This window comes from Silene latifolia, chromosome 5 (assembly GCF_048544455.1).
Source record: "Silene latifolia isolate original U9 population chromosome 5, ASM4854445v1, whole genome shotgun sequence".
Classification (NCBI taxonomy): Eukaryota; Viridiplantae; Streptophyta; class Magnoliopsida; order Caryophyllales; family Caryophyllaceae; genus Silene; species Silene latifolia.
In genome coordinates, this window is record NC_133530.1 from 57,577,597 (window position 1) to 57,602,101 (window position 24,505).

At 40.3% G+C, this 24,505-nt stretch overlaps 1 non-coding gene across 1 annotated transcript; it reads left to right on the plus strand.

Annotated features, from left to right (window-relative positions):
* The first annotated feature begins 8,543 nt into the window (after positions 1–8,543).
* On the plus strand, positions 8,544–8,649 carry LOC141658219 (small nucleolar RNA R71). Its single transcript, XR_012549117.1, has one exon. It is a non-coding gene; the product is annotated as a small nucleolar RNA R71 (small nucleolar RNA).
* Positions 8,650–24,505: the final 15,856 nt, after the last annotated feature.

Sequence of the window (24,505 nt, forward strand, 5' to 3'; positions counted from 1 at the left end):
TAATCCATCTTCATATTTGTAATCGGTTTCACCATTTCAAGTATTTTCGAACTCTTTTCATTTTATTTCGCTTGTTTTAACCATAAAGCATTTTTCACCATTGGTTTCGCATACCATGACGGTTAAATCCGTGTTTCGGTGATAATATTTGGTTAATGACATTTAAAACGTATTTTAAAACCTTTTATTTCATTTCTTTACATTTTCAAACAAACATATTAGTCACCAATACAAAGTCATCCTTGGTTCTACATACCATGCCGGATTTTAATCCGGGTACGATGATGAGTATCGACTAATAATATTCAAATGGACTTGAAACGATTAGTCCATAATTATTTTCAAAACTATTCATGTCAAGTTTTTCAAATCGAATCCGACACCGAATATTGTCAAAATAATGACGAGATATTCGAGTCTAGTTCTTCAAATCAACAAATGCGGTCTAAACGACCCCTTCAAAACAAACCGGGTTCAAATACCCATTTTCAACACGTTTTATAACGTTTTCTAAAAGGTCAGGACAAGGCACATAAACCGTGGGCTAACCCGCGCCTAAACAGGCCCTCCATTTCTCATTTTCAAAACCAGAGGGAGGCCCCTTGTATCGTCGGCTGGCTCGCGCCTTTTATAGCCGTCTGGTACAGGGCCTGTTCCCTTCCAGCAATAGTCCAGGACGATTCCGACTCCGGTTAGCCCGGATATAGGACGGATCAGATGACTATTCAAAACCGTATTTGCAAAATGCCTTATTAAGGCAAATGGATCATTTTATGCACCCTAAACCCAATACGGTAAATGGATGTTTAATTTCCGTCTTGCATGCAAATCAATCATTAATCCAACTCGACATCTTATACTTGATACTTGGATTAAATCAACCGACTTAGAAAGCTCTCACATGTTAGGTTTAAATTATTAGATGCGCATTCATGCATTTAAACCGTTTTATCAACTTTTGCATTCAACCAATAAAGATCGATCAGTAGAGGCCGCTAACGCGGGCGGGATTGGGTGTCTGATTAAAGGGCTTCCCAATACGTACCTTCACCTCTTACTCAGAAACTTTGGATAGTGGACGACCTTATCCAGGGCGTACGAGAGTCATTCTAGAGATAGGATGCTAAAGAGGGACAATTTCCTTATCTTTAGTACCTATGTCAAACGCTGCTTTGTGCTTTGATTTGACCGAGGTATAAAGTGGAATTCGAACGGGTTCCAGGCATCCCATAAATGCTTGGTGGCGACTCCGAACATCTCTAATCGTTTCGAGACCCTAACCGAGAAGAAACCGACCGATCTAAAACGATCCGGTCGAAAGTATTTTTACGCCGCCGAGCGTGGCTTTCAAAAAAACCGCTGCATGTCCACAGATTGAAGTGGGCTCGCAGGTGGCCCGTGACCTCGGACCGGTAGGTGGCCCATGTCCACACCTTCATGCATCCCAATGCATAACTCTCGCTCTAACATTCCCGTCTCCTCAAAATGCATGCAAAATAGGACGAATAGAGCACGGTTTCACCACTTTCAGGTTCATTTATGCAAAACAGACAAAACAAACTAAAGTAGCCATTTTGGAGCATTTTGCAATACAAAGCGGTATAAAAATGCATAGAAATACGTGCAAAATAAGACTAAAAAGACTATATAAAATGCACGTATCAAATCTCCCAAAACCGAACCTTTACTCGTCCTCGAGTAAACTAAATACAAACTAATGGAACGGAAATGAAAACACAGAGCTAGCTATAACTTGTCTACTTGAACCAGTTTAATGCAAATAAAAATCAACAGTCATAGCCACAACAGTCAATACGCAAACGAATTATAAGATATTCATAAATATAGCTGACCTATCGACCTTGCAAGACCAACAAACTCGGACTCTCAAGTGGTTACTCTTCTCTCATGAAGCAAAGGGTGAATTATACGTGTATAATAGAGAAAGAGAAACAGTCACTCACCTAAACTGCGACCTACATAACATGCATGCAAAAAAAATGATAGACGATTCAAGTACTATGCACACATTCCAACCAACAATGTCCGTCATAGCCGAGGGCTTACAAATAGTATAGAAATAGTGAGGTTCAGGTAAGAAAAGGCAAAACAAATTATGGGAATGTGAAGGTAAAGCGTCAAGCTAGCTCCTAAACAAGACCACATGAAACCATCCAAATCTCAACTGACTGAAAATAAAGCACAAGTGCCCTTCATTTGGCACACAACTCACTAACCAAATACACTATCTCCTCAAAAATATATGAATAAGAACAGAGGAGTGAGACGGTCACAAAATTCTCTTTTTTAAAACAGTCTCAATTATCCAAACACACAAATCAATCTTTTTTCTTTTTTCTTTGTTTTCTTCTTCTCTGCCTCACGTGAATTCACTTTTTTTTTCATTATTTTTTTTCTTTTTTTTTTTCTTTCATTCACGTTTTCTCTTCTTTTTTTTTTCCTTTTTCATGTGTTTTTTTTTCCAATCATTCTCCCTTCTTATTTTTCCACCAACTCCAAACAATAGAAACGGGCCAACTCGCAACATGAATCAATATACCACAAAAGACACACTAAACTAGCTTGACTGGGCAGGCTTAGTTGAGATGTAGCTAATGGGTTAAAAAGGCTAAATTTGGTTTAAGTGGAGCTAAATGGGTAAAAAATGTAAGAAAGGGAAATTTGCAAGCACCTCCCTGCATGTGACACCGACCACAAACCCGAATGTATGCAATTGACAAGAAATTGAATGTCATAATTGTGCAAAAAGATGAACAGTTATGCAAGGAGTACTACTCTCAATTCCTATGTGAACCGGTCATGAATGTCACCGGTTATATGGCTCTAAATCTCAGAAATTATAATGTAGGTTGCCAATTTATCAGGTCAAGTCTACAAGGTCAGCTAAATTTGAACAAAAACTCGTAGATTATGCGTAAGACTAGCTAATAACCGTCAATAAAGTGCAAGGCTCAAGTAAAAATGACAAGTTACAGTGATATATCATCACGGAAAGCAACCGTTCCGACTCAACCTATATGCAAAAATAAACGTGAATATTTTATTAATTTTTTGAGTTTTTCTAATTTTTTGGATTTTATGATTTTTTTTGAATTTGAAATAAATGAAAACAATGCAAGCTGAAAAATAGAAACGTGAATGCAAAAACAAATGCAAACGCAGACTCAAAGGATGCATTACCCTCCCCAAACCAAAACAAACAACGCCCTCGTTGTCCTCCAGCATACACCGGCAGATATATACAGGGGAACGGGAAAATACAACCAATAAATGAATGAAAAATAATAAATAAAAAGGAGACAAAAGAAATAAAAGAACAAGAATGTACATACAAAACACGAACTTCCCCAAACCAGCCTGAAAACTGGGGAAGTGAGTAGACTAGTAGCTACTTGTCAGGCTCCTCGTCCTCCACCGTGACCGTGTAGTCCGGGTCCACCTGCTGCTCTCTCCTCCTTGCCTCCTCAGCCTGAGTCCTCGCTGCTACCTCAACTGTGTCCTCCTTGTCACTGGCTAGCTGTGGGTACCCCTCAGCTGGGTACCGGTAGAAAGACGGGTGTGGCCAACCTTCAGGGACGGGACGGTGTCGCATCATGTGGTACTCGTATAGAGGGAACAAAGTAAGAGCTATGTCCCGCTCCATACGAGCCTGCCTGCTAAGAAGCTCAAGCAACAAACTGTCACGGCGCCCTTGGTCAAGGACCACGGATGCCTCAAAAGGTGAAGGAGGTACAAAATTAGCCGGGTAAACCGGTTGTGGCTGTGTCTGGTCGGGCACAGGAGTAGGAGTAGGGATCGGGGTAGGAATGGCCGTGGAAGTCTGGCCACCCGTAGAAGGTGTGGATCCCTCTCCGGTGTCAGGTCTCCTCCGCTTCCTAGAAGCCGACATGGTAGGAGCTGGTCGAAGCAGTAGGTGGTACATGGGTAATGGTGGAGGTAACCTGCCCCTAACAGTGGGCAGGGGGACGAGATGAGGTAGTGTGGTGCAAGGTAGCGTCTCAGACAAGGAACCAGAAATCTTCCAAGTATTTTGGTCGGAAGCAAGTCAAAACATGGACAGCATAGCAGGAATGCCTAGGTATCTGTCAGTGTCTATGTATGGTAGGTCACGAGGGAAGATGGGGAAGAGATAATAGGCAAGAAAAGTGGCTATGCCACCGCAGACAATGGTGCCCGTGGTCTTCTCTCCCACACTGTGAAAGTACTGGGCGGTCAGGTAAGCAATATTGAGGACAAAGGGTCCCTCACTGTCAATGTTCAGGTACCCGCCCAGAATAGAAAGCTCAATGTTGTTCACATTGTTTGGTTCTTTACGGCCAAAAGTATTACTACCCATCAGATGCAAGAAATATCGGGCCGGGGGAAGGTGGACCTGAGCGAGCTTACGCTCCTCGTAGGTAGTCTGTGCCAAGGTCCTCCACAACTGGCGGATGACCTTCCTAGGGGTAGCAGTAGGACTCGTAAAAGAAAGTCCTAGCCTAGTACCAAACTCCTCTAAGGTCAAATAAAAAGTCTGGTTAAATAACCGGAAAGACACGGAAGCACAAGTCGGGTCAGTATCGTGAGCGCTCGAGGAGAAGGTAAAGGAGCTGAAAAACTCAAGGGTCAGCTCCTTGAAGGTCAAGGCACTCATAGTGACTAGTCCAGACATCCCCGTACCCCGCAAAATATCAACAACAGGCTCGTAAATACCAAGTCTATCAAGTGACTGATGGCACAAAAACTTAGTAGACACAAAATCACAGCTAGCTAAATCAAAGAATCGAGTGCGATGAATAGCATTAACAAAAATTACCTCGGGATAGTCGGGGTGCGAGTCGAGTGAGTCATCCACTCGGATGGTAACACGGCTAGCAGAGCGGCCAGCTGTAGGTGTAGCTCGTGCGCGACCCCGGCCTCGAGCACCTGAAGTAGAACCCCGTCCTTTGACGGAACTAGGTACTAAGGCCGCCCGGTAAGAAGCTGTGACAGCTGGTGACCACGCAGCAGGGGTGGTCACCGTACCAGAAGTGCTAGTTGTAGGTGCACCAGTAGAAGCAGCCGAGACCGAAACAGAAGAAGAGCTAGCAGCAGAACTAGCTAAAACAGAGGCTGAACCAGAGGTCGAAACAAGGCTAGCCGCGACAGAGGCGGAACTAGCTACAGCAGAAGTAACAACACCGGCAGTAGCAACAAGTAACACGGGGGTAGTAGCAGCGATACTAACAGGCGGGGAGACGGTGGTGGCAGCAGGACCACCGTCTCCGCAGAGGACGGAACTACAGTCGAGCTAGACGAAGGTAGGGAGCTACTTTCCATCCTAGTTAAGTAAGCAAGGGGAAACGATAATCAATTAAAGTAATAAACCGTAAAAACCCCTAATTTCAGTCGAAATTTCGACTTACAACAAAAGCCCTAAACCCTAATTACCTCAAATATATTCTAAACAATCAACAAATTAGCAAAGGAGTGAAAAGGGAACTTAATTGATCAATAAACCCACAAGATAAGCAAGAAAAATCGACAAAAAACGATGCAAAATGGCGAATTTTCGATCGAAAACCGCAAACCCTAATTACCCAAATTGACCGTGAAAGAGAACAAGTTTGAAGGGCAAATTAGAGGGCAAATGTCAAAATATTAGCAAGGAACAAATTGTGGGTGGTGGATTTGGTATTGGGCAAGAATTAGAGAGGATTTGGGGTGATTTTCGCAAACAAGATGAACAAATGAAAGATAAAAATAAAGAATGAAAAAGGAAGAAGTTAAGGAGACACTTTCTGCGTGTAATATCAATTTCACTCGATCGAGTGTTTTGAAACAACTCCATCGAGAAGTCTTGGCTTCATTTCACTTGATCGAGTAAAAATCTACTCGATTGAGAACTCCCCATTTTAGCCATTTCGATCGAGTAACCTGACACTGCTCGATCGAACCCTTTTCCTATGCATTCCTCTCGATCGAGTGCAAAAAGTGCTCGATCGAGTTCTTTTCCTCTCGTAACTCATCACAATGCGTCATTATCTCCCCAAACCTGCAAAAAAACACTCGCAAACATATCCCCAACATACGAAATTGCAAAAACAACAGCCTATAGTCTTTCTAACTACGCTAAAATAGTCTAAAGATCTAGCAGTCCTAAAAACGCAAATAAAGAAATTCGACGGAAATTTAAAATTAATTTTTACAATTTGTTACACGGGGCATTCCCCGCTCAATTCCCAAAACAATTCAGTAGCCCAACGGAGGGCTTCTAACTGGAGGAGGTCCCTTCAGCATCCTTGGCCGTCCTCTTCGTTCTCCATGAGCTTGAATTTGAACCAGTAGGGGGGGAATAGTTAACATCCACGTATGCACGAACTTTTCTCGTCCCCTTTTCTTTCCCATCAGCTTTGACGTTAGGATCCCCTTTTTGATTGACTTTAGTTGCATCTTGACCTTTGACAGTTCCTGCATCTATTCTATCTGTACCTGCAGCAAGGAAAATAGACGAATGTTCCTCCTTTATGCTCTCAGTCTGAGGCAGAGGGGTCACAATTGCAGCACAAAATTCCAAATTTTCAGCTAGAGTGTCAATATGGGAGTCAGTAGAGGAAAGGGCATTGCAACGTTGAGCTTGCATGGGAGCCCTACGAGACTTAGATTGATGGAAAATTAAATCCTCATCTCCTACCTGAAACGTGAGTGTCTTACCCCCGACATCTATCACTGCACGAGCAGTGAACAAAAATGGTCTCCCTAAAATAATAGGGGTGTGAGTGTCCTCATGTATGTCAAGCACTACGAAGTCTACGGGAATAAAGAATCTCCCGATTTTGACAGGTATGTCCTCTATTACTCCTAACGTCCGTGATATATTGCGATCGGCCATCTGTACGGTCATGTTTGTGCAATTAAATTTGGTCAACCCAAGTCTCTTTGCGAGAGACAAAGGTAAGAGGCTCACGATAGCACCAAGATCGCACAGCGCGTTATCAATCAAATGGGTACCTATGTGACATGAAATCGAGAAACTACCCAGGTCTGACTGTTTAGGAGGCAACGTATTTTGAACTAGGGCAGTCCCTACCTCGGTTAAAGCTACCGTCTCATGATCATTGATATGCCTCTTACGTGATAAAATTTCTTTCATAAAATTTAAATAAGAGGGTACCTGTGTTAGCAACTCGGCGAATGGAACAGTAACCTGTAAGCTTTTCAGGAGCTCGGCAATTTTACCGAACTATTGATTGGCTTTCGTGCTCTGTAATCGCCTTGGGAAGGGCACCGTAATAAGAATCTCGAGCCCTTTGTTTCTCTCTTCCAACGTCTCAGCGGGTTCAAGCTCTTTTTCACTTGATCGAGACTTTTTACCTCTCGATCGAGTCTTTCCAGGTGAAATTTCACTCGATCGAGCAATAGCAGGCTCTCGATCGAGTTCCTCAACAGCAACAATGTTCGATCGAGGCAAATTCCCACTCGATCAAACAGATTCTTCAAAATTTTCACTCGATCGAGTGGTTTGAACCTCTCGATCGATGCCTTGATTATCCAGTTCACTTAATCGAGTAGAATTTCCTTTCGATCGAGTGATTTCAGCCTCAATTCTACTCGATCGACCACCAGAGATCAGTCGATCGAGTATATTCTTCGTGGTAAGCTTATCTTCAGCGACAATTGGTTGTTCATCAGCATTTATGGCCTTTCTCGGGTCTGATATGTCATCTAAAGTTGACAATTTTGGTCCTTCATATGAGCGACCACTTCTCAAATTAATCAAGTTTACCATCTTATGTGGATTCTTCTCAGATTGGGACGGCCAATGACCATGTTTCCCCGTGGACTAGTTCGCAGCTAACTGAGCAACTTGGGTTTCAAGTGACTTAATGGAAGCTTCTTTTTGTTGGTCAATCATCTGCTATTGCTTTGTCAACGACTGAAGCATTGACTTTAACTCAGCTAGCTCACTCACCCCACCTGAAGATGATACGCCTTGATTCGGTGGAGGAAAAGAAGGAGGCTTTTGGAAGCCTTGTTGAGCTTTGTGAGGAGGGATATATGGCTGCTGCTGCGGTGGAGGAGTGGGAATAAGAACATTTTGACTTGTCCACCTCAAATTGGGATGGATTGCTCCTTGATTATTGTAATAAGAACCTCCTCCTTGCCTGTATTGCTGAAAGGCAAGGACATGTTCTTTCTCAGTAAGACAGTCAATAGCAGAATGACCGTAATCGCTTCCACACCTCTCACAAGTGACAGTTTCCTGTCTAGTCAACAAATGAACCGCCTGTTGATCTCCAGCAGGTTGCAGCTCCAATCTATCAAACCGGACATTCATGGCTTCCAGCTGAGCCACGACTGCCTTATCAACCGAATGGACCGTTCGAATACCGTCCCGTGGGTTCCCATATTCATCACAATGGGTCGCCATCTCCTCAATAATGCCCTATCCCTTATCATCATCAATGTTCTTTTGAAATCTTCTGTTGGATGAGGCATCAAGTATAGCTCTATGGTCATCCTACAACCCATTGTAGAACTGGTTGCACAAAAACCATTGATCAAAACCATGGTGAGGAAGACACCTCACCAACTTCTTGAACCGACACCAAGCTTCATAGAAAGTCTCATCAGGTGCCTGCTTGAAACTAGTAATCTTACCCCTCAGCTGATTAGTGCGTTGTGGAGGGAAGTATCTTTTGTAGAAGGCAAGTGCGAGAGTTTCCCAGTTGGTGATACCAGCAGCTGTCCGGTCAAGATCAGTCAGCCACTCACGGGCTGAGTCGGTCAGAGAAAATGGAAAAAGCACTTCCTTTATCTTGTCTTGAGTTACTCCCTTTGTAGCGGGAATAGTAGAGCAATAGTCAGTAAAGACTTCCATGTGCTTTCGCGGATCTTCACTCGCCACACCTCGGTATAGATTTCTCTCCGCCAGATTTATGTAAGACGGACGGATATCGAAAGTGTTACCGTCCTCAGTTTGGAGGTTAAAACCTTTAGGAATTGAGGATGCTTTAGGCTCCGAGTGACTTGCAATGTTAGGCATCTTTACTGCCTTGTTAGCAGAAATGACATTGTCTTCTTCAAAAGACGGATCTTCTGCAAAAAGAAAGTGTTGTAGCTCGGGTTCGAAAGTACTCAAGTCTTCCTTTCGAATCTTTCTTTGCAGACGGAGTCTATGCCGAAAATATCTCTCTGGCTCAGGATCAGCAGGAACTAATTCTGACCTGTTTGACCTGGGCATACACAGCACTGAAAGAAATAAATGAGAACTGCCTCAAGAATAAGAAATTTCCTGAGACGGATAAAAATAAACGAAAACAAAAACAGATAGGGCTATTGCCTCCCCGGCAACGACGCCAAAATTTGATACTGTCGTTTTGTATAAAAAATAAACCTATTTAAAACTAACAAATAAGCTTGTGATAAGCAGAGTCGATCTCTACAGGGAGGCAAGATATCTGTTAAGGTCCGTCTATTTAGGTCACTAAATGGGGATTTGAATTTGATTTCTAAACTAATAAAGGCTTAAAGGGAAGAGTAGTAAAGAAAGAGCAATAAAAGACAGAAAATGTAATAAAGGTGATCAAATGAGAGAGAACATGTCAGGATTTTGGTTCACCATGGTAGTCTATCGACTCAACTGCAAATAGCCTAGATAATCTACTGTGAGACGGATAAATGAAAGGTCCTTCCGGTCCACTTTATATCCTAGATTTCCACTAACTTAACTTCCGTCCTCGTCAGAGTAGTCTACTATTCATAGCAGGTCTATTTAGTCCAATCTTCCGATCCAGGAGTAAATTTAACCAGATTAAAGGTAACTTAGAAGCGTGCACTCAACTAAATTGGTATTATAGTTATATTGCCATGGGTACAGATTCTCACAAGTAAACAATCTAGTCTATTCGCTACATCGTCACAATTCTACCATGGATTCCCTAATCCCAACATGAAAGAATTTAGCTACTCATATTACTAATATTGTCAATAATAATAATGATTAATGAACTAATTAAAGGCATGATAAGAAAACAATAATATTGCATAAACAAGATTAGGGCAGAATAATTAAGACAAGAAAACAATGATTAAAGGAAAGAAACAAAGAGATTAAGATTAATAAGAGAAGAGAGATTACAATCTCAAGCGATTCCGGCGTAAAGATCAAATCCACTAAGCAATAGATTAAGAGAAGAAAGAATTATTAAAGAGAAAATGTATAAAAGAGAGATTAAGAGTTTCCGAGATGAACAATGTGTAAGTAGCCTCCAAACAGCGTCCTTAATAACCTAATTATTGAATGCTTAAATAGGAAAACTAAGTCCATTACGAAATAACATAACACGAGTTAATTAAGCCCGTCTAGAATCCAAAACCTCTCGATCGAGTGATATAAAACCACTCGATCGAGGTCTTCAGCAGCTAATCCTCTTGATCGAACAAATAAACTACTCGATCGAGGAAACCCAGAAATCAGCATTTCGATCGAGTACAATAAAGCACTCGATTGACCTCTTCTGCTCACAAAACCACTCGATCGATCCAAAAGACCTCTCGATCAAGTGTTCTTCCTCCAAGTCAGCTTCTAAATCGTCTTTGACTGCTCAGTTGACCACCCTTCACGCATCCCAATGCATAACTCTCGCTCTAACATTCCCGTCTCCTCAAAATGCATGCAAAATAGGACGAATAGAGCACGGTTTCACCACTTTCAGGTTCATTTCTGCAAAACAGACAAAACAAACCAAAGTAGCCATTTCGGGGCATTTTGCAATACAAAGCGGTATAAAAATGCATAGAAATACGTGCAAAATAAGACTAAAAAGGCTATATAAAATGCACGTATCACCCGCGGGTTTAACTTTCACAGTCAGAATCCAACTGGAGAACAGATGCAGGAAGTGTTGCGCCTCTTCCAGAGGACGCAGCAGATGCTGCGCCTGTTCTGAGTTGGCTTCTGCCGCTGAACTCTTCTCGTTTTGATGTAAGGTTTCTAATTAAGATTTTAATTAACTATTATTCTTATTATCACCATAATTCAACATATTTTCCATATTCTCTACTTTATTTCCAATTTTCCTTATTTTCCTAATTTTTTTTCCAATTTTCCTTATTTTCCAATTTTTCTTATTTCCAATTTTCCTTATTTTCCAAATTTCCTTATTTTTTCAAATTTCCTTATTTTCCAATTTTTCTTATTTAAATCAATTTCCTTATTTTTCCAATTTTCTGATTTTCCTTATTTTCTTTTATTCTTTTCTTTTATTTCCAAATCCTTTTTGAGCATGTTTATGACGTAAATTCAAATTTATCAACTGTAATTATTTCTTTATTTCGTATTTATATTGTATGGATTATTCACTTGTTTTCACGTGTAATCAATCTTAAACCCTACTTCGACATTAATGAGTGTTAAATTACATGTTCACCGACTTAGTTAATTCTCACATGCTAGGATTAATCTATTGTTTGTTGCATTGCATGCATATAATCGACAACATATCAAGTATGAATAACTTCCCTAATCATTAGTAGAGGCCGATATCGAGGCGGGCGAGATTAGGTGTTCATTAAAAGGACTTTCTAATACGTGCCCTCACTCCTTACTCCAGATCTCTGTGAACATTCGTGTTCATTGGCATCCACGAGAGTCATTCTACACATAGAATTCTAAGGGTAACGAGTTCTTAGTGTCTATGTCATTACTTTGGAACAAATCTTAAAAGATCTGAAAATACGCAGAAAAGAGCTGGGGAACAAGCGCAGCAGGTGCTGCGTCCTTTCCCCAGAGGTATCCTCCTGCGGAAGAAAGATTTCCGCGTTTCTTTTATGGAATTGCGGTAGATCTCAACTTCCTTATTCCGTAAAATAAGATTTCGGGATATATTTTACCAAAAGATGTAAAAAATTAATTATGGAATAGAAATATCCGGAATATTCCAGAACATTCCGACTCGGCATTTTAAAACGGTTTATTAGAAAATGAAGCGGTTTTTAACCCGGACTCCAAATGAACTCTAATTACTATCAAAATGACCGTAATGGCGCGTAGATGACGACCAAGGGGCAGACACAAGTATTTGAGCTATCACTTGACGATAAACTTACGAACTGTCATAAATCGTTCCGCGTACCAAACATGCGGCCCAATCATCAGCGTGTGGTTTGCGGGAGGAGAAGAAATGAGGTATCTACAGAGCCCCTAATTTAACTGAGGCTTGGACAAGGCGAAAGTCAAAGTATAGCCATCAGGTCAATCGAAGATTACAGCCTGACGACTATGGCGACGTGAGGCGGCTCAAGGGGTCTGAGCCAAGGGCCTGTCGTCGGGAACATTTTAGAGTATGTCCACTATCGGGGAGGGTTGTTTAAAGTCCATTAGACTATGTAAGGAAGCTCGCCAACCATAAGAAGAAACCATACCTGAGACTCCTGGGCAAAACGGGACTGAAGATGCTTCGACTAAACTCTTTGATTTGAAGATAACTTGATGTCTGAAGGCAAGAGGGTCACAGGAATTCTGAAGGTTACAGAAGGACTGTCTGAAACAAATAAATGTTGAGAACAGCAGGACGTCGGTAGAAACTGCTGGGGGAAATCTGCTTGCGTCGGTCTCAAGCGAACTCCATCTATCGAGAAGTACAATCGACCGTCATGAACTCTCGTTGGGAAAAATAATAGGTTATTGATAAAGGCATGTCGAAACGTCGTCGAAAATCCGCTCGTTGCTGCAAGCGAAGTCTTGATGAAATATCTTTGTTGGGTTTGACAAAGTACTTCGATGATTCACAGTCTGCACGAAGATAAAGTACTGTGATAGTTCACAGTCTGCTCGAAAATAAAGTACTGCGATAGTTCATAGTCTGCTCGGAATACGGGTCCGGACAAAGAATAAATGTCAAATGGACCAAATGTATGATATATGGTGTTGGAGAAGAGGCGCACCAAAGATGGCCCCACAAATAACGAACTCATAACAAACTTTTGAAAATTGAGCTAGAGGGAAGCTGGGGAAGAGGCGCAGCAAGAGCCGCGACTCTTAGAAGAGGCGCAGCATCTGCTGCGTCCTTTCCTGAGCTCGTCCCTGTCTAAGTAAAAACTCGACAGAAGCCGTGTTTCGTTCATTATAACAAAACACAAAAACCTCTTAAACTCTCTCAAATTCCGACCATTTTCCGTCAAAAGTTGATCAAAACCTTCTATTAATCATGACTAATAGAGGTATGTGTCTTATCTTTGCCTTAATTCTCGTATTTGCTTGAATTTGATCGAAACAATTAGGGTTTTCAACCCAATTATTTCGAAAATTTGGGGCTTTTCCCCTAAATGTATTTGCCTTGTAAAATTGACATTAGAAATGGATAATTGGTAATGTTAGGAACATAACCATGTATTCTTTTTGAATTTTTGTTGAGTATTGTGCATTTGAGTGAAATTGAGACGGTTTCTAAGCTGTTTCGAAAATCACTTCGAAAATGGCCTTAGGATTGCCCATTTTTGGTGAAATTTAGTTTTTAGAATCCTTGTGTAATGGGTAAATTTCCTACCATTTCGGATTTTTGATTTGTGACGGCTTTTTCAGGACACTTTTCTAGGGCATAATCGCCATCATAGCGAAATGCTGCCAAAATTCCGACTCGAACCCATGACTAGGCTTGGACTTAGACTTGACTTGACCCAATTTACCACATGAGTGGCCAGGGTTTGAAATAAATGGCCAAAGATGGCGAGAAACGGCCATTTTCGGGGTCTGAAAGGCTTAAAACAACCCTTACCGAGGCTTGTCGTCATTTGACGCGGCCTAATCTACTCTGATTTCGCAGGTGACATGACTTCTACATCGGGGAGGGCTCCTATGGACGTGGACATCGACTTCGACCCTTCTCTCTCTTTTGGGGAGGTGTTCGAGGAGGTCATTGGGGAGGTCCCGAGACGGGCCAATATCGGACGAGGTGGTCGCCAGCTAGCGGGGGCACCTGAGTGGGCTGAGAAATGGGATGGTCGACATCTCATTTGGGCAGGAGAGAGCCACCTGTCTTACAGGACGGTGAGGAGTTTGGTAATCTTCAGACTTGTCATTTCGTTACTAATTTCCTCCTTTATTCACTGGTAATTTCATTTCTCATTCGCTTTGTGCTAAAGATAGCATTTTCTTGAATCGATATAGGAGGCCGGGAACTTGAGGTCCTTCTCTGGTTACACGACGATGATGGAGGACTACGGGAGGTTGACGGAGGAGGAGAGGGCCATCATCAAGTTAGGAGCCTTCGGAGCCTTAGTGGGAGCGTGGAGGGCGATCAAGGAAAGGAAGTTTCGGGCTAACCTTTGCCTGATTCAAGCCTTCCTTGATCGGTACTGGGACACGACCTAGACCTTTCACATGCCTTTTGGGGAGGTCGGGGTCACGTTGGAGGACTACGACATGATTTCTAGTCTGTCGTGTGGAGAGGAGGCTGTGGTGTGGCCGTTGACGGCCATGAGGGTGGACTCGGCTGAGGCCAGGAGGCTGATTGGCTGGAACCTGGCAGAGGGTGCTGCCAGGGTTCCCGGGTTAGTGCCGAGTACTTACGTCAGGGACTACTTTGCCGGTAGGACCCCGGCGTTGGTGACGATGGATGGGAGGAAGGTGGCTCCTCCTGCTTGTAGTGCAGAACAGAGGGCTCGTCTGTGGATCTGGCGGTTCTTGTCTTCACTTTACCTCGGAGACAAGGGGGAGAGGCTGTCGACGAAGCTTCTCCAGTTCCTTTCTGACCTGAGTGACCTAGGCCGTTGGGACTGGGTTACTCCTGGCTTTGCGGTCCTCACTCGCTACATGAGGGCCATGGTCTGTCCCGAGCTGCTGGAGAAGGGGACTTCTCCTGCTACTGTCGGTCCTGGCTTCCCCAGTTGTGAGAGACTGGATGGTGTGTCGTAGGAAGAGCCAGCGCTCTTCTTACGATGTTTGTCGACGGGGCGTGAATGCCCTGAAGTTGAGTGACGTAAGTATCTTCAATCACTTTTCCTTTATCGTTATTCATTGTTTCTCAGAAGTGATCATAAGAATGACACCTTATTTGCTTGCTTTAGTGGGTGCCCAGACCTTGGGTGGACTACCCCGATGCTCCACCTTTCGTGGCCGGGATCCTTCGACCTAGGAGCTCGAGTCGGTTGTTGTTGAGGACGTCCATGGGTCCAGTGTGGTACCTGGGCGAGCACTTGACTCATCAGTGCTCTCGTGAGGCTTTTACGGTTCCCATCGATCCTCCTCGGACGATGTTTAGGGATCCTTCGGATGCTGAGAGAGGCTGACTTGGCGGACGTTGGTGGTGACACTCTTCTCCTTCTTGGCGAGGAGTACTCTTTGTTTATTCGCCAGAGGTTGGCGTACTGGCCGATCGTGGTAATTATTTTACTCTCTTTTTTAATTGACTTGACAAACTGACGAATGATCGTTGAATAAAGAATTCATTTGAACTTTGCATGAGATCGAGGGGGCAGGCGTCGAGCCCCCAGCGTACCCAGAGACCTTTGAGTACACTGATGCGGCGGGGATGACGACGATGATCTCCGAGCACCGTGACTTCGGTGAGGAGGTGACAGATGTTGGCCTGGAGGAGTGGCAGCACTTGGTTAGGAGGGTAAGCCTCCAGTTTCGGTTGACTTTTGCTATTGTATAAGAATACATTTGTTCATTTTATTAAAAATCTTTTTTTTATTGAACTGCAGATGGCGCCGTCTCGGCATACGGCGTTGTGGAGGGTGGCCAACCGGCTGCGGGCCACGGCCATCGAGGCACTTGCAGGTGGCCGAGGACGACAAGTATAAACCTCTCATTCTCTCTATTTTGAATTTCGTTGCAATTTCTCGCATTAGTTTGAAATGGTTTAACGAAATGGTTGAAATAAAGGATTTCTTTGTCACTTGCAGAGGGAGCGAGTCCTGGAGCGCGAGCTGGCGCAGTCCTGGGAGGAGACAACTCGCCTGTTGAGGGAGTTGGAGGTCCGGGATGCTGAGATTGCTGCTCTCAAGGCGACCGTGACCGAGTTGAGTGGCGACCAGGAGTAGCTGTCTTTGCTTTGCTTCTTTTGATGTTGGCTGTCTTTTATATACTTGTACATTTTGGACTTTGTTTTGTATTTTTGGACCTGTTTTGGGCGAGAGCCCCCAGTTTGATGTATATATGATGGCCTGAGTGCCTTTGCTACTGGGTCGTATGTTTGTTCCTGCAGGTTAGCTTGAAAACAGGTTTGGTAGATGACGGTTTATGCCCTCATGCTGCCGAAATTTACACAGAATTTACACGTAAAACACAAAATATACACGTGACTTAAATTAGCGCAAAATGAGAAAAGCAAAAAAAAGTGCCCATAAATGAGCAAAAATAACATGAAAATGCAAAAAAACAAAATTGCCCAAAAATGAGCGAAAATGACAAAACTGCCAGAAAAATGACCGGACGGTAGGGAGGGCTACCCCCTAAAAGAACATAAAAAGAAATGTATAAGTTTGAAATAAAATGTTAAACGATGAGTGAAATGATTCCCCTAAAAAATAAAATAAAAAGAAATGGGTAAGTGTGCTCGTTTGGCGAGAATGTCTATTTTATCTCGAAAAGCGTGCTCGAAAACTTAGGAAACATAAAATTTCGTAATTTGACGGAATTACCAAAATAATAACCTATAGGAATAGGAAATTATAGTCAAAATAAATTAGGAAAGATCCAAAGCTGAAAATCACGGAAATCAACCTGGGGAAGAGGCGCAGCAGGTGCTGCGCAATTTCCCCAGTTGGTCAGACCTGACGGAAGTTAGGAAACAGCTTTTAGTATAAATAGAGACGTCGGGGAAGCTTTTATTCACATAATTCCTCCATCTTTCTTCCGTATATTTCATAAAAGCTCTTCCTATTTTCTTAGAAAAAAAATCAAGAATTATGGATGTCTTTGAAAATCGTCTCAAGGAGTGGACAAATGAGTTTACAAATGTCGAGAAGCATGACATGGGTGCTTTTAAATTGGGATCAATCTTGAGCCTCAAATTAGTGAAGGTTGTGAAACCTTTCTTGAATGCTTGTCTTGTATATTGGGATTCTAATTTCCACGTATTCGCCTTTTCTGGACGCGATATTTGTCCTTTCCTTGAAGAAATAGCAGCTATTGGAGGATGGGATCCAGAAAATGCACCCGCTATACCTTTTAGCTCTCAAGGGTATAAGGGTAAATTTAGAGACTTGTTGGGACTGACTAAGGCTGAGGTCGATCGTCTTGTGACCTCAAAAAGAGTCTGTATGCTTGACTTCTTTGATCGATTCATAAACAGGGAAGACCCGTCTATTTCTTATGTTGCTAGACGCAGGGGGTTCGGATTTTGTCTACTTCACTGTTATGTCCTTCAAGGGCATGTTGACAAGGAGATAAGAGGGGACCCTCGTTTCTTGAGCTTAGTGGAACAAATGAAGCTGCGCAAGAGCCCAGCGTGCCTGTGTTTAGGAGAGATCATTCTGGGGTTGGACAACAGAAAAGCCAACCGCGAGCTTCCTGATCTGGGAAGTCCTATCATTTTGCAGGTAAGAACCTGTATTCTTTTTTTTGTATACGACAACCGTTTTTTTTCGGTTGGGCATTAATTCTCGTCTTCTTTGTAGGTTTGGCTCATAGAATGTCTGCGGTTGATCGAGCCCCCATTTAATGTGCCAGGATACCATGCTCGGTCAATTGCGATGAGAACCAGGCTCTACATGGTGGACTCTACTCGGGTTTGTAACTATTGGGAGAACAAGTTGAAGAATGAAGGAGGTCCCTTGATCCGATGGATTGTGCCATGGTGGCATCTCAGGTCAGTCACTGGAGTTTCATCTTTAGATCCTACTCGGTCAGTTCGCATTCCCGGCTTGGAATTCATGATCTGCATCTTCCCGGAGAGATTGATGAGGCAAGTGGGCCTTAAGCAAAAGATTCTGAAGCTTGAAACCGTTCCTTAGACTGCATTGGCACATACTACCGAGATTCGCCGAGAGTGGGCTCTTAAGTGGGCTCAAAAGAACATGTTGTTCATACTTTCTCCCGTTGGCTCCTTATGGGTATCTGATTCATACTTGCAATGAAGGAAGGCTGCTACTCCTGAAGAGTGCGAGAAATTGAGGAAGCACGAGCCTGTTGACTACAAGATTCGCGAAGTAGCAAAGGAGAATCACAAATACTTAACTAATTGTTATTATTTAATTATGTGATATTTAAGTAATAAATTTAGAATTTAGAATTTATTAATTAATTGTTAATTAATTAATTTTATGCGATATGTGTATATGTTTTGAGGTGGAATTAATTAGCTATTTATATTTTACAAGAGGTTGTAAAATTAGCTAATTGGGATAATATTGACACATTGTATTTGATAAAATGGTCTTATGATTACTTAATAGTTAAGTAGTCATTGGTAGTTAATTTATATTATTTAAGTGTTAAATAATCAAATTAATATTTAATTATGTCAGATAATTAAATATAAGACTTATAAGCATTTGTGGGGAAAATATCAAAAATCGAAATGGACCCGGAGGGACCATTTGGACAGATTTTTATTCACTACTGATACACTCATTGTGAGTGGAAAAGGTAGGCATTTCCCACTAGCATTTGTATGTGAATTGTATACATTTGCATGCCTATATATACCTAAGTCCTTCCATCATTTCTAAGGTTGAAAATTTGAAGAAAAATTGGTCTTTGTGTGCTTGTTGTGGATGGTTCATATACACCATCAATAGACCATATTTTTTTTCTTATTTTATTCATCCTTTTACAATAAACACATATAAAAGTAAAATAATAATATTATCAAGGTAATAATATTAATTAGTACATCAAATATACAAATAAACAAGGTTACTAGTACATTTACCTAGTTAGTATTTTAGTAGTATTTTGGGTTTATCTTGGGTGCCACTTTGGGAGATTACCTACTTTGGTAATTAAGGTGTTGGAGGATCATCCTTATTGCATGAACACAAGAACAACATCAAGAAAGGAGTCCTTGAGTTGTGCACATTTTGCCTTATAACAATGTAAGGAATTTTTGTCTTAAGATGGTTTAATACCATCTCTTTTATATTTTGCTTTGCATGCATGTAGATTTAGACCACCTAAAATTAATTTGTAATTTTGATATCATAAGATGAGTATTAATTTGGTCTAAATAACTAACAAATGGTATCAAAGCATTGTTATATACATGCATGTTGTCTTAAGACGATTTTAGTAATTTATGAGATAAATTAATAAAATTGATATTATGTTACTAAAATTAGTTTTATCACATAATATGGTATTGCATGTAAATAATCTGGTCTTAGGATGATATGGGACGAAAATTGGATTTTTGTTATATTTTTCCATTTTTTATAACTTAAAATGGCATAAAATTGAATAAAAATGCATTAAAATTAATTAAGAGTTAATTAAATTGGGTTGCATGTTAATTTTATGTATATTTATTTAGAAATAACCACATGCATATTCTATTTATGAGATAAGTAGTTACTTTAAGTTAATGTGATTAATTTAGATAATTTATTGATTTTTATTTGATAAAAATTGGTAAATAATGGTTATTTTGCAAATAAAAATTGATTTAATTTTGGGCTCGAAATTTTTGAATTTGTAGCTCCTGGAAAATGTTCCAAAATGTATAAAATTTTATTTTAAGTTATTTCAATTTTTATGGTTTGGTTTAGAATTAAATCGTAAAAATTGTCGTTTTACCGATTAAATTGTAAAATCGTTTTAAATAAATTTTAAACAAAAATTTTCACTTACATGTCATTTTTGGTGTAAGACTAGAATGTTCATGGCCTTGAAATTTTTTTTCCATAAATTTTATAAGTAAATGAAATTTTTCCATAATAATTGTGAATTATTATGTCTTTTTGTCATAATTTGTGTTTTAATCCCATATTAATTCAAGATAATTAGTGAGAATAATTATTTTCAAATTAGACCAGATTAGTATCATTAGCATATCTTAAAATTGTTTTAAGAACAGATTATGAATTTTTATTGATAAAAATTCCGTTAAAGAAAGCTCAAATGATCGTTGTTGGTAAGTTAGACGATTTGGCATGTCATTTTCCATAATGCATTTTATTATTCATTTGTATGAATATTTTTTTTATCATTATAATTATGTAATTTTTCCTAATATGGCTATAGGTAGAAATTTGTATTTCCCGTAATGTAAGGGAATATCGATTTGTTTTGTAATTAATTGCAATTTCGTATTTTCTAATTTGTAATTAATTAATAGTTTTATTTTAATTTTAATTACAAATTGTATAATAGGATATTTTTATGTAATTTAATTATTATTAATTAAATGAAGCGTCTAAAGACGGAGTTTTCATGAAAACGGTGTTTTCGGAAAGGCATTCCGAAATCCTAAAGAAGGAGGCCAATTTATGAAGACTCAAGTGACCAAGGAGTTGGTTTCCGATATGTAATAATTTTAGTTAATTAGATTAACTAGGTGGCCATATTAGGACTTGTTTGTTTATTTATGCATTCATGCCAAATCGTCACTACATGTTTTAATTTTTGTTGTTATCGATTTAATCGTCTAGCATTCACCAATTTTGTTCACTTAAAAGTGATAGACAATTAAATTGATAAGATCTCTCACATTTGTTTAAAATTGAGATTAAGCCTTACCAAATAATAGCACCTATGAATCCCTTCTTCATTAGAAGTAGGTTCGGATCACCGAGGTACACTCTTTTTACGTTGGGTAAGTAGGGTAATAAAAGTTATTACGCGTGAAAATTGGTTGGACTCAACGGGATAAATATGGGTTGAATCGGTCCACCGTGCCCGTATTTATTCTGGGGCTAAAAGATAGATTTTAAGAAAATCCGTCAACCAAGAGTTCTAGTAGTAGAATCAGTCAAAATGTTGACTCACCAAATTTATATAAATATGGGTTGAATCGGTCCACCGTGCCCGTGTTTATATAAAATTGGATCTTGGAATCATTTATATAATTCAGTGGGAGATCATTATATAAATGGGAACTTGTTAAAATAGTTTCACAAGTTAAAAAAAAGGTTTTTTTAGATGATAAATGTTAATCTTTCCTTTCATTTCCTTTGTAGTAATCACGATGACTTCTACTAGTGAAACCGTCACCATAGCTATAGATTCATGGCTACGTTCTTTTATGGAAAAATATGTTTTAAAAGCCGACGGTAGTAATTTTAAAGATTGGGAGGAACAACTTCGATTAGCTGCCGCAGGTGATGGAAAATTACGCTACCTTGTCGATCCCTCTCCCCCTTCGCCTAGTACTAGGGCCACTGCCGATGTAAGGGAGGCTTTTTCAAATTATCAAAAGGAATCCGTTTCAATTAAAAATGTTTTGATTTTTTAAATTGATCCTGCTTTACAAAGGCAATGTGTCAAGTTTCATGATGCACATGAAGTATTCTCGAGGCTTTCAACTATGTTTTCTCAAGCCCCAAGAATAATTCAATATGACACCGCAGTTCGTTTCTATGAAGCTAACCTCAAAGATGGTCAACCTGTAAGTTCAAACGTACTTAAAATGATTGAGTACGTGGAAACTTTAGAGGGGTTGGGATGCAATATCCCAGACGAACTTGTGGTGGACCGAGTGCTCCACTCTCTCTCGCACGTCAAAGGATTTACCCAATTTAAGGTAAATTATAATATGACGAACATGAGAAAGAGTTTACATGAGCTCCATTCTCTGCTTGTGCAAGCAGAGAAGGACATGGGATTGAGTGGGAGTACAAGGAAAGATGTGCTTGCGATAAACGTGAAGGGGAAGAAGCAGTTTAAGAGGAATGCAGGTAAGAAGCCCATACAGGTGGAGGGCAAAGGTAAAGCAATTGCGGATTGCTCTACCAAGCCTAAACCTATAAGGGGTAATCCTCTTAAAGATACTTGTAATTACTGTAATAACAAGGGACATTAGAGGCGTAATTGCACGAAATACTTGGATGACATCAAAGCTGGCATTGTGAAGCCAACATGTAATTTCTCAACCGAATCTTTTATGATAGACATAAATTATGCTTCAAATACAACTTAGGTATTAGATACTGGTTGTGGATCTCACTTGTGCAATCATTTGCAGGGCCTAAAAAGCATAAGAAAGCTAAACAAGGGTGATGTTGATCTCCGAATGGGTAACGGGTCTAAAGTAGCCGCCGTCTCAGTAGGAACTTATGTACTTAACATAGCTTCAGGGTTGCAGTTGTTTCTTAATAATTGTTATTTTGTACCAACGTTGTCTAGAAATATAATATCAGTATCTGTGTTAGACACAGAATGTTTTTCTTTTGTAATTAAAGACAAATGTTGTACTTTTTCCCTTAATGGGATTGTATGTAGCGAAGCTATTTCAATCAATGGTATTTATACTTGCAACGATGTTTATCATTTAGATAATAAAAGACTCAAAACAGGTGATCCCGATCAATCTTATTTATGGCATTGTCGATTAGGACACATTAACGAGAAACGCATTAAAAGACTAGTGTCGACTGGTATAATAAAACCTTTTGATTTCGAATCATTTGGTACATGCGAATCTTGTCTTCTTGGCAAGATGACCCGTTCACCTTTTCTAGGAAAAGGATCTCGAGCTAGTGAGTTGTTGGGTTTAATACGCACCGATGTATGTGGTCCAATGACAGTCACTGCTAAAGGTAATTCTGACTATTTCATTACTTTTACCGATGACATGAGTAGATATGGGTATATCTACTTAATGAGGTATAAAAGTGAAGCTTTTGATAAGTTCAAAGAGTTTCAGAATGAAGTAGAAAACCAATTAAATAAGAAGATTAAAGCATTACGATCAGATCGTGGTGGGGAGTATTTAAGCAATGACTTCAGAGATCACCTTACAAACTGTGGTATTGTATCCCAGTTAACTCCTCCTGGCACACCACAATTAAATGGTGTGGCTGAAAGGAGGAATCAAACTTTATTAGATATGGTCCGATCAATGATGAGTCAAACAGAGTTACCTAAGTCATTCTGGGGTTTTGCCATTTTATCTGTTGTACGCTCACTTAATCAAAGTCCCACTAAAGCAACTGACAAAACTCCATATGAGATATAGAAAGAGAAAGTCCCGAATCTGCGATACATAAAAGTATGGGGTTGTGATGCTTATGTTAAGAGCAAGTCAGACGATAAGCTTGCACCTCGTTCTGAAAAATGTATTTTTGTAGGCTACCCTAAGGAAACTTGTGGATATTACTTCTACAATAGTAGAGAGAACAAAGTGTTTGTGGCTCGTGAAGCTATCTTTCTAGAAAAAGAGTTTATTTCTAGAAGACAGAGTGGGAGAAAATTTGAACTTGATGAAGTTCAAGAGCCACAAACTGATATGACAATACAGGAAGATGTTCCTTCTACGTCTGAATTAGTTATTGTTCCTTCTGAACTTAGGAGGTCAGAGAGGGTTAGTCGCCAGCCTGATAGATACCTTGGTGTCATCGAGGAATATGGTGACTATGAGGTTTTACTTTTGGAAAGTGATGAACTCAAGACCTACAAAGCAGCTATTATGAGTTCTGACTCTAAGTTATGGCTCGAGGCCATGCAAGCCGAAATGGATTCCATGTACGATAATCAGGTATGGGACCTGGTTGACTTACCTAAAGATGTTCGACGTCTTCAGTGTAAGTGGATATTCAAGATTAAAATCGGCATGGATGGACATAAAGATGTCTACAAAGCTAGATTGGTGGCAAAAGGTTTCACCCAGGTTTATGGTTTACACTATGATGAAACTTTTGCACCAGTTGCTATGCTTAGATCTGTTCGGATAATGTTAGCGATTGCTGCATTTCATGATTATGAGATACGGCAAATGGATGTCAAAACCGCTTTCTTGAACGGGTTTCTGGAAGAGGAAGTGTTCATGACACAACCTGAGGGTTTTGTGGATCCTAAAAATCCTAACAAAGTATGCAAACTTAAGAGATCCATTTATGGTCTTAAGCAAGCGTCAAGGAGTTGGAATTATCATTTTGATCATGTTATTAAACAAAATGGTTTTTCTCGAAGTGTTGAGGAACCATGTTTATACATGAAGTTTAGTGGGAGTAAAGTTGTTTTCTTACTTCTTTATTTGGACGACATATTACTCATTGGGAATGACATAGATATGCTTGCTTCTGTTAAGATGTGGTTAGGAAATCACTTCCAAATGAAAGATTTGGGCGAAACTAAGCACATCTTGGGTATCCGGATCTATAGGGATAGATCCAAAAGGATATTAGCATTGAGTCAAGAAGCCTATATCGATAAGATTCTTGACCGATTCAATATGAAAAACTCTAAGAGAGGTTTTCTACCTATGGGCAGTGGGATCACTTTGAGTAAGTCACAGTGTGTAACTCCCCCTCATACCAAGGTGCCTTACCAGGACCACCTAGCCATGAAAGAGTGTTACCATCTCGGTTGTCCGAGGTTAGCATATATCAAAAGCGTTTGTCCTAACACATTTATTAGAATAAT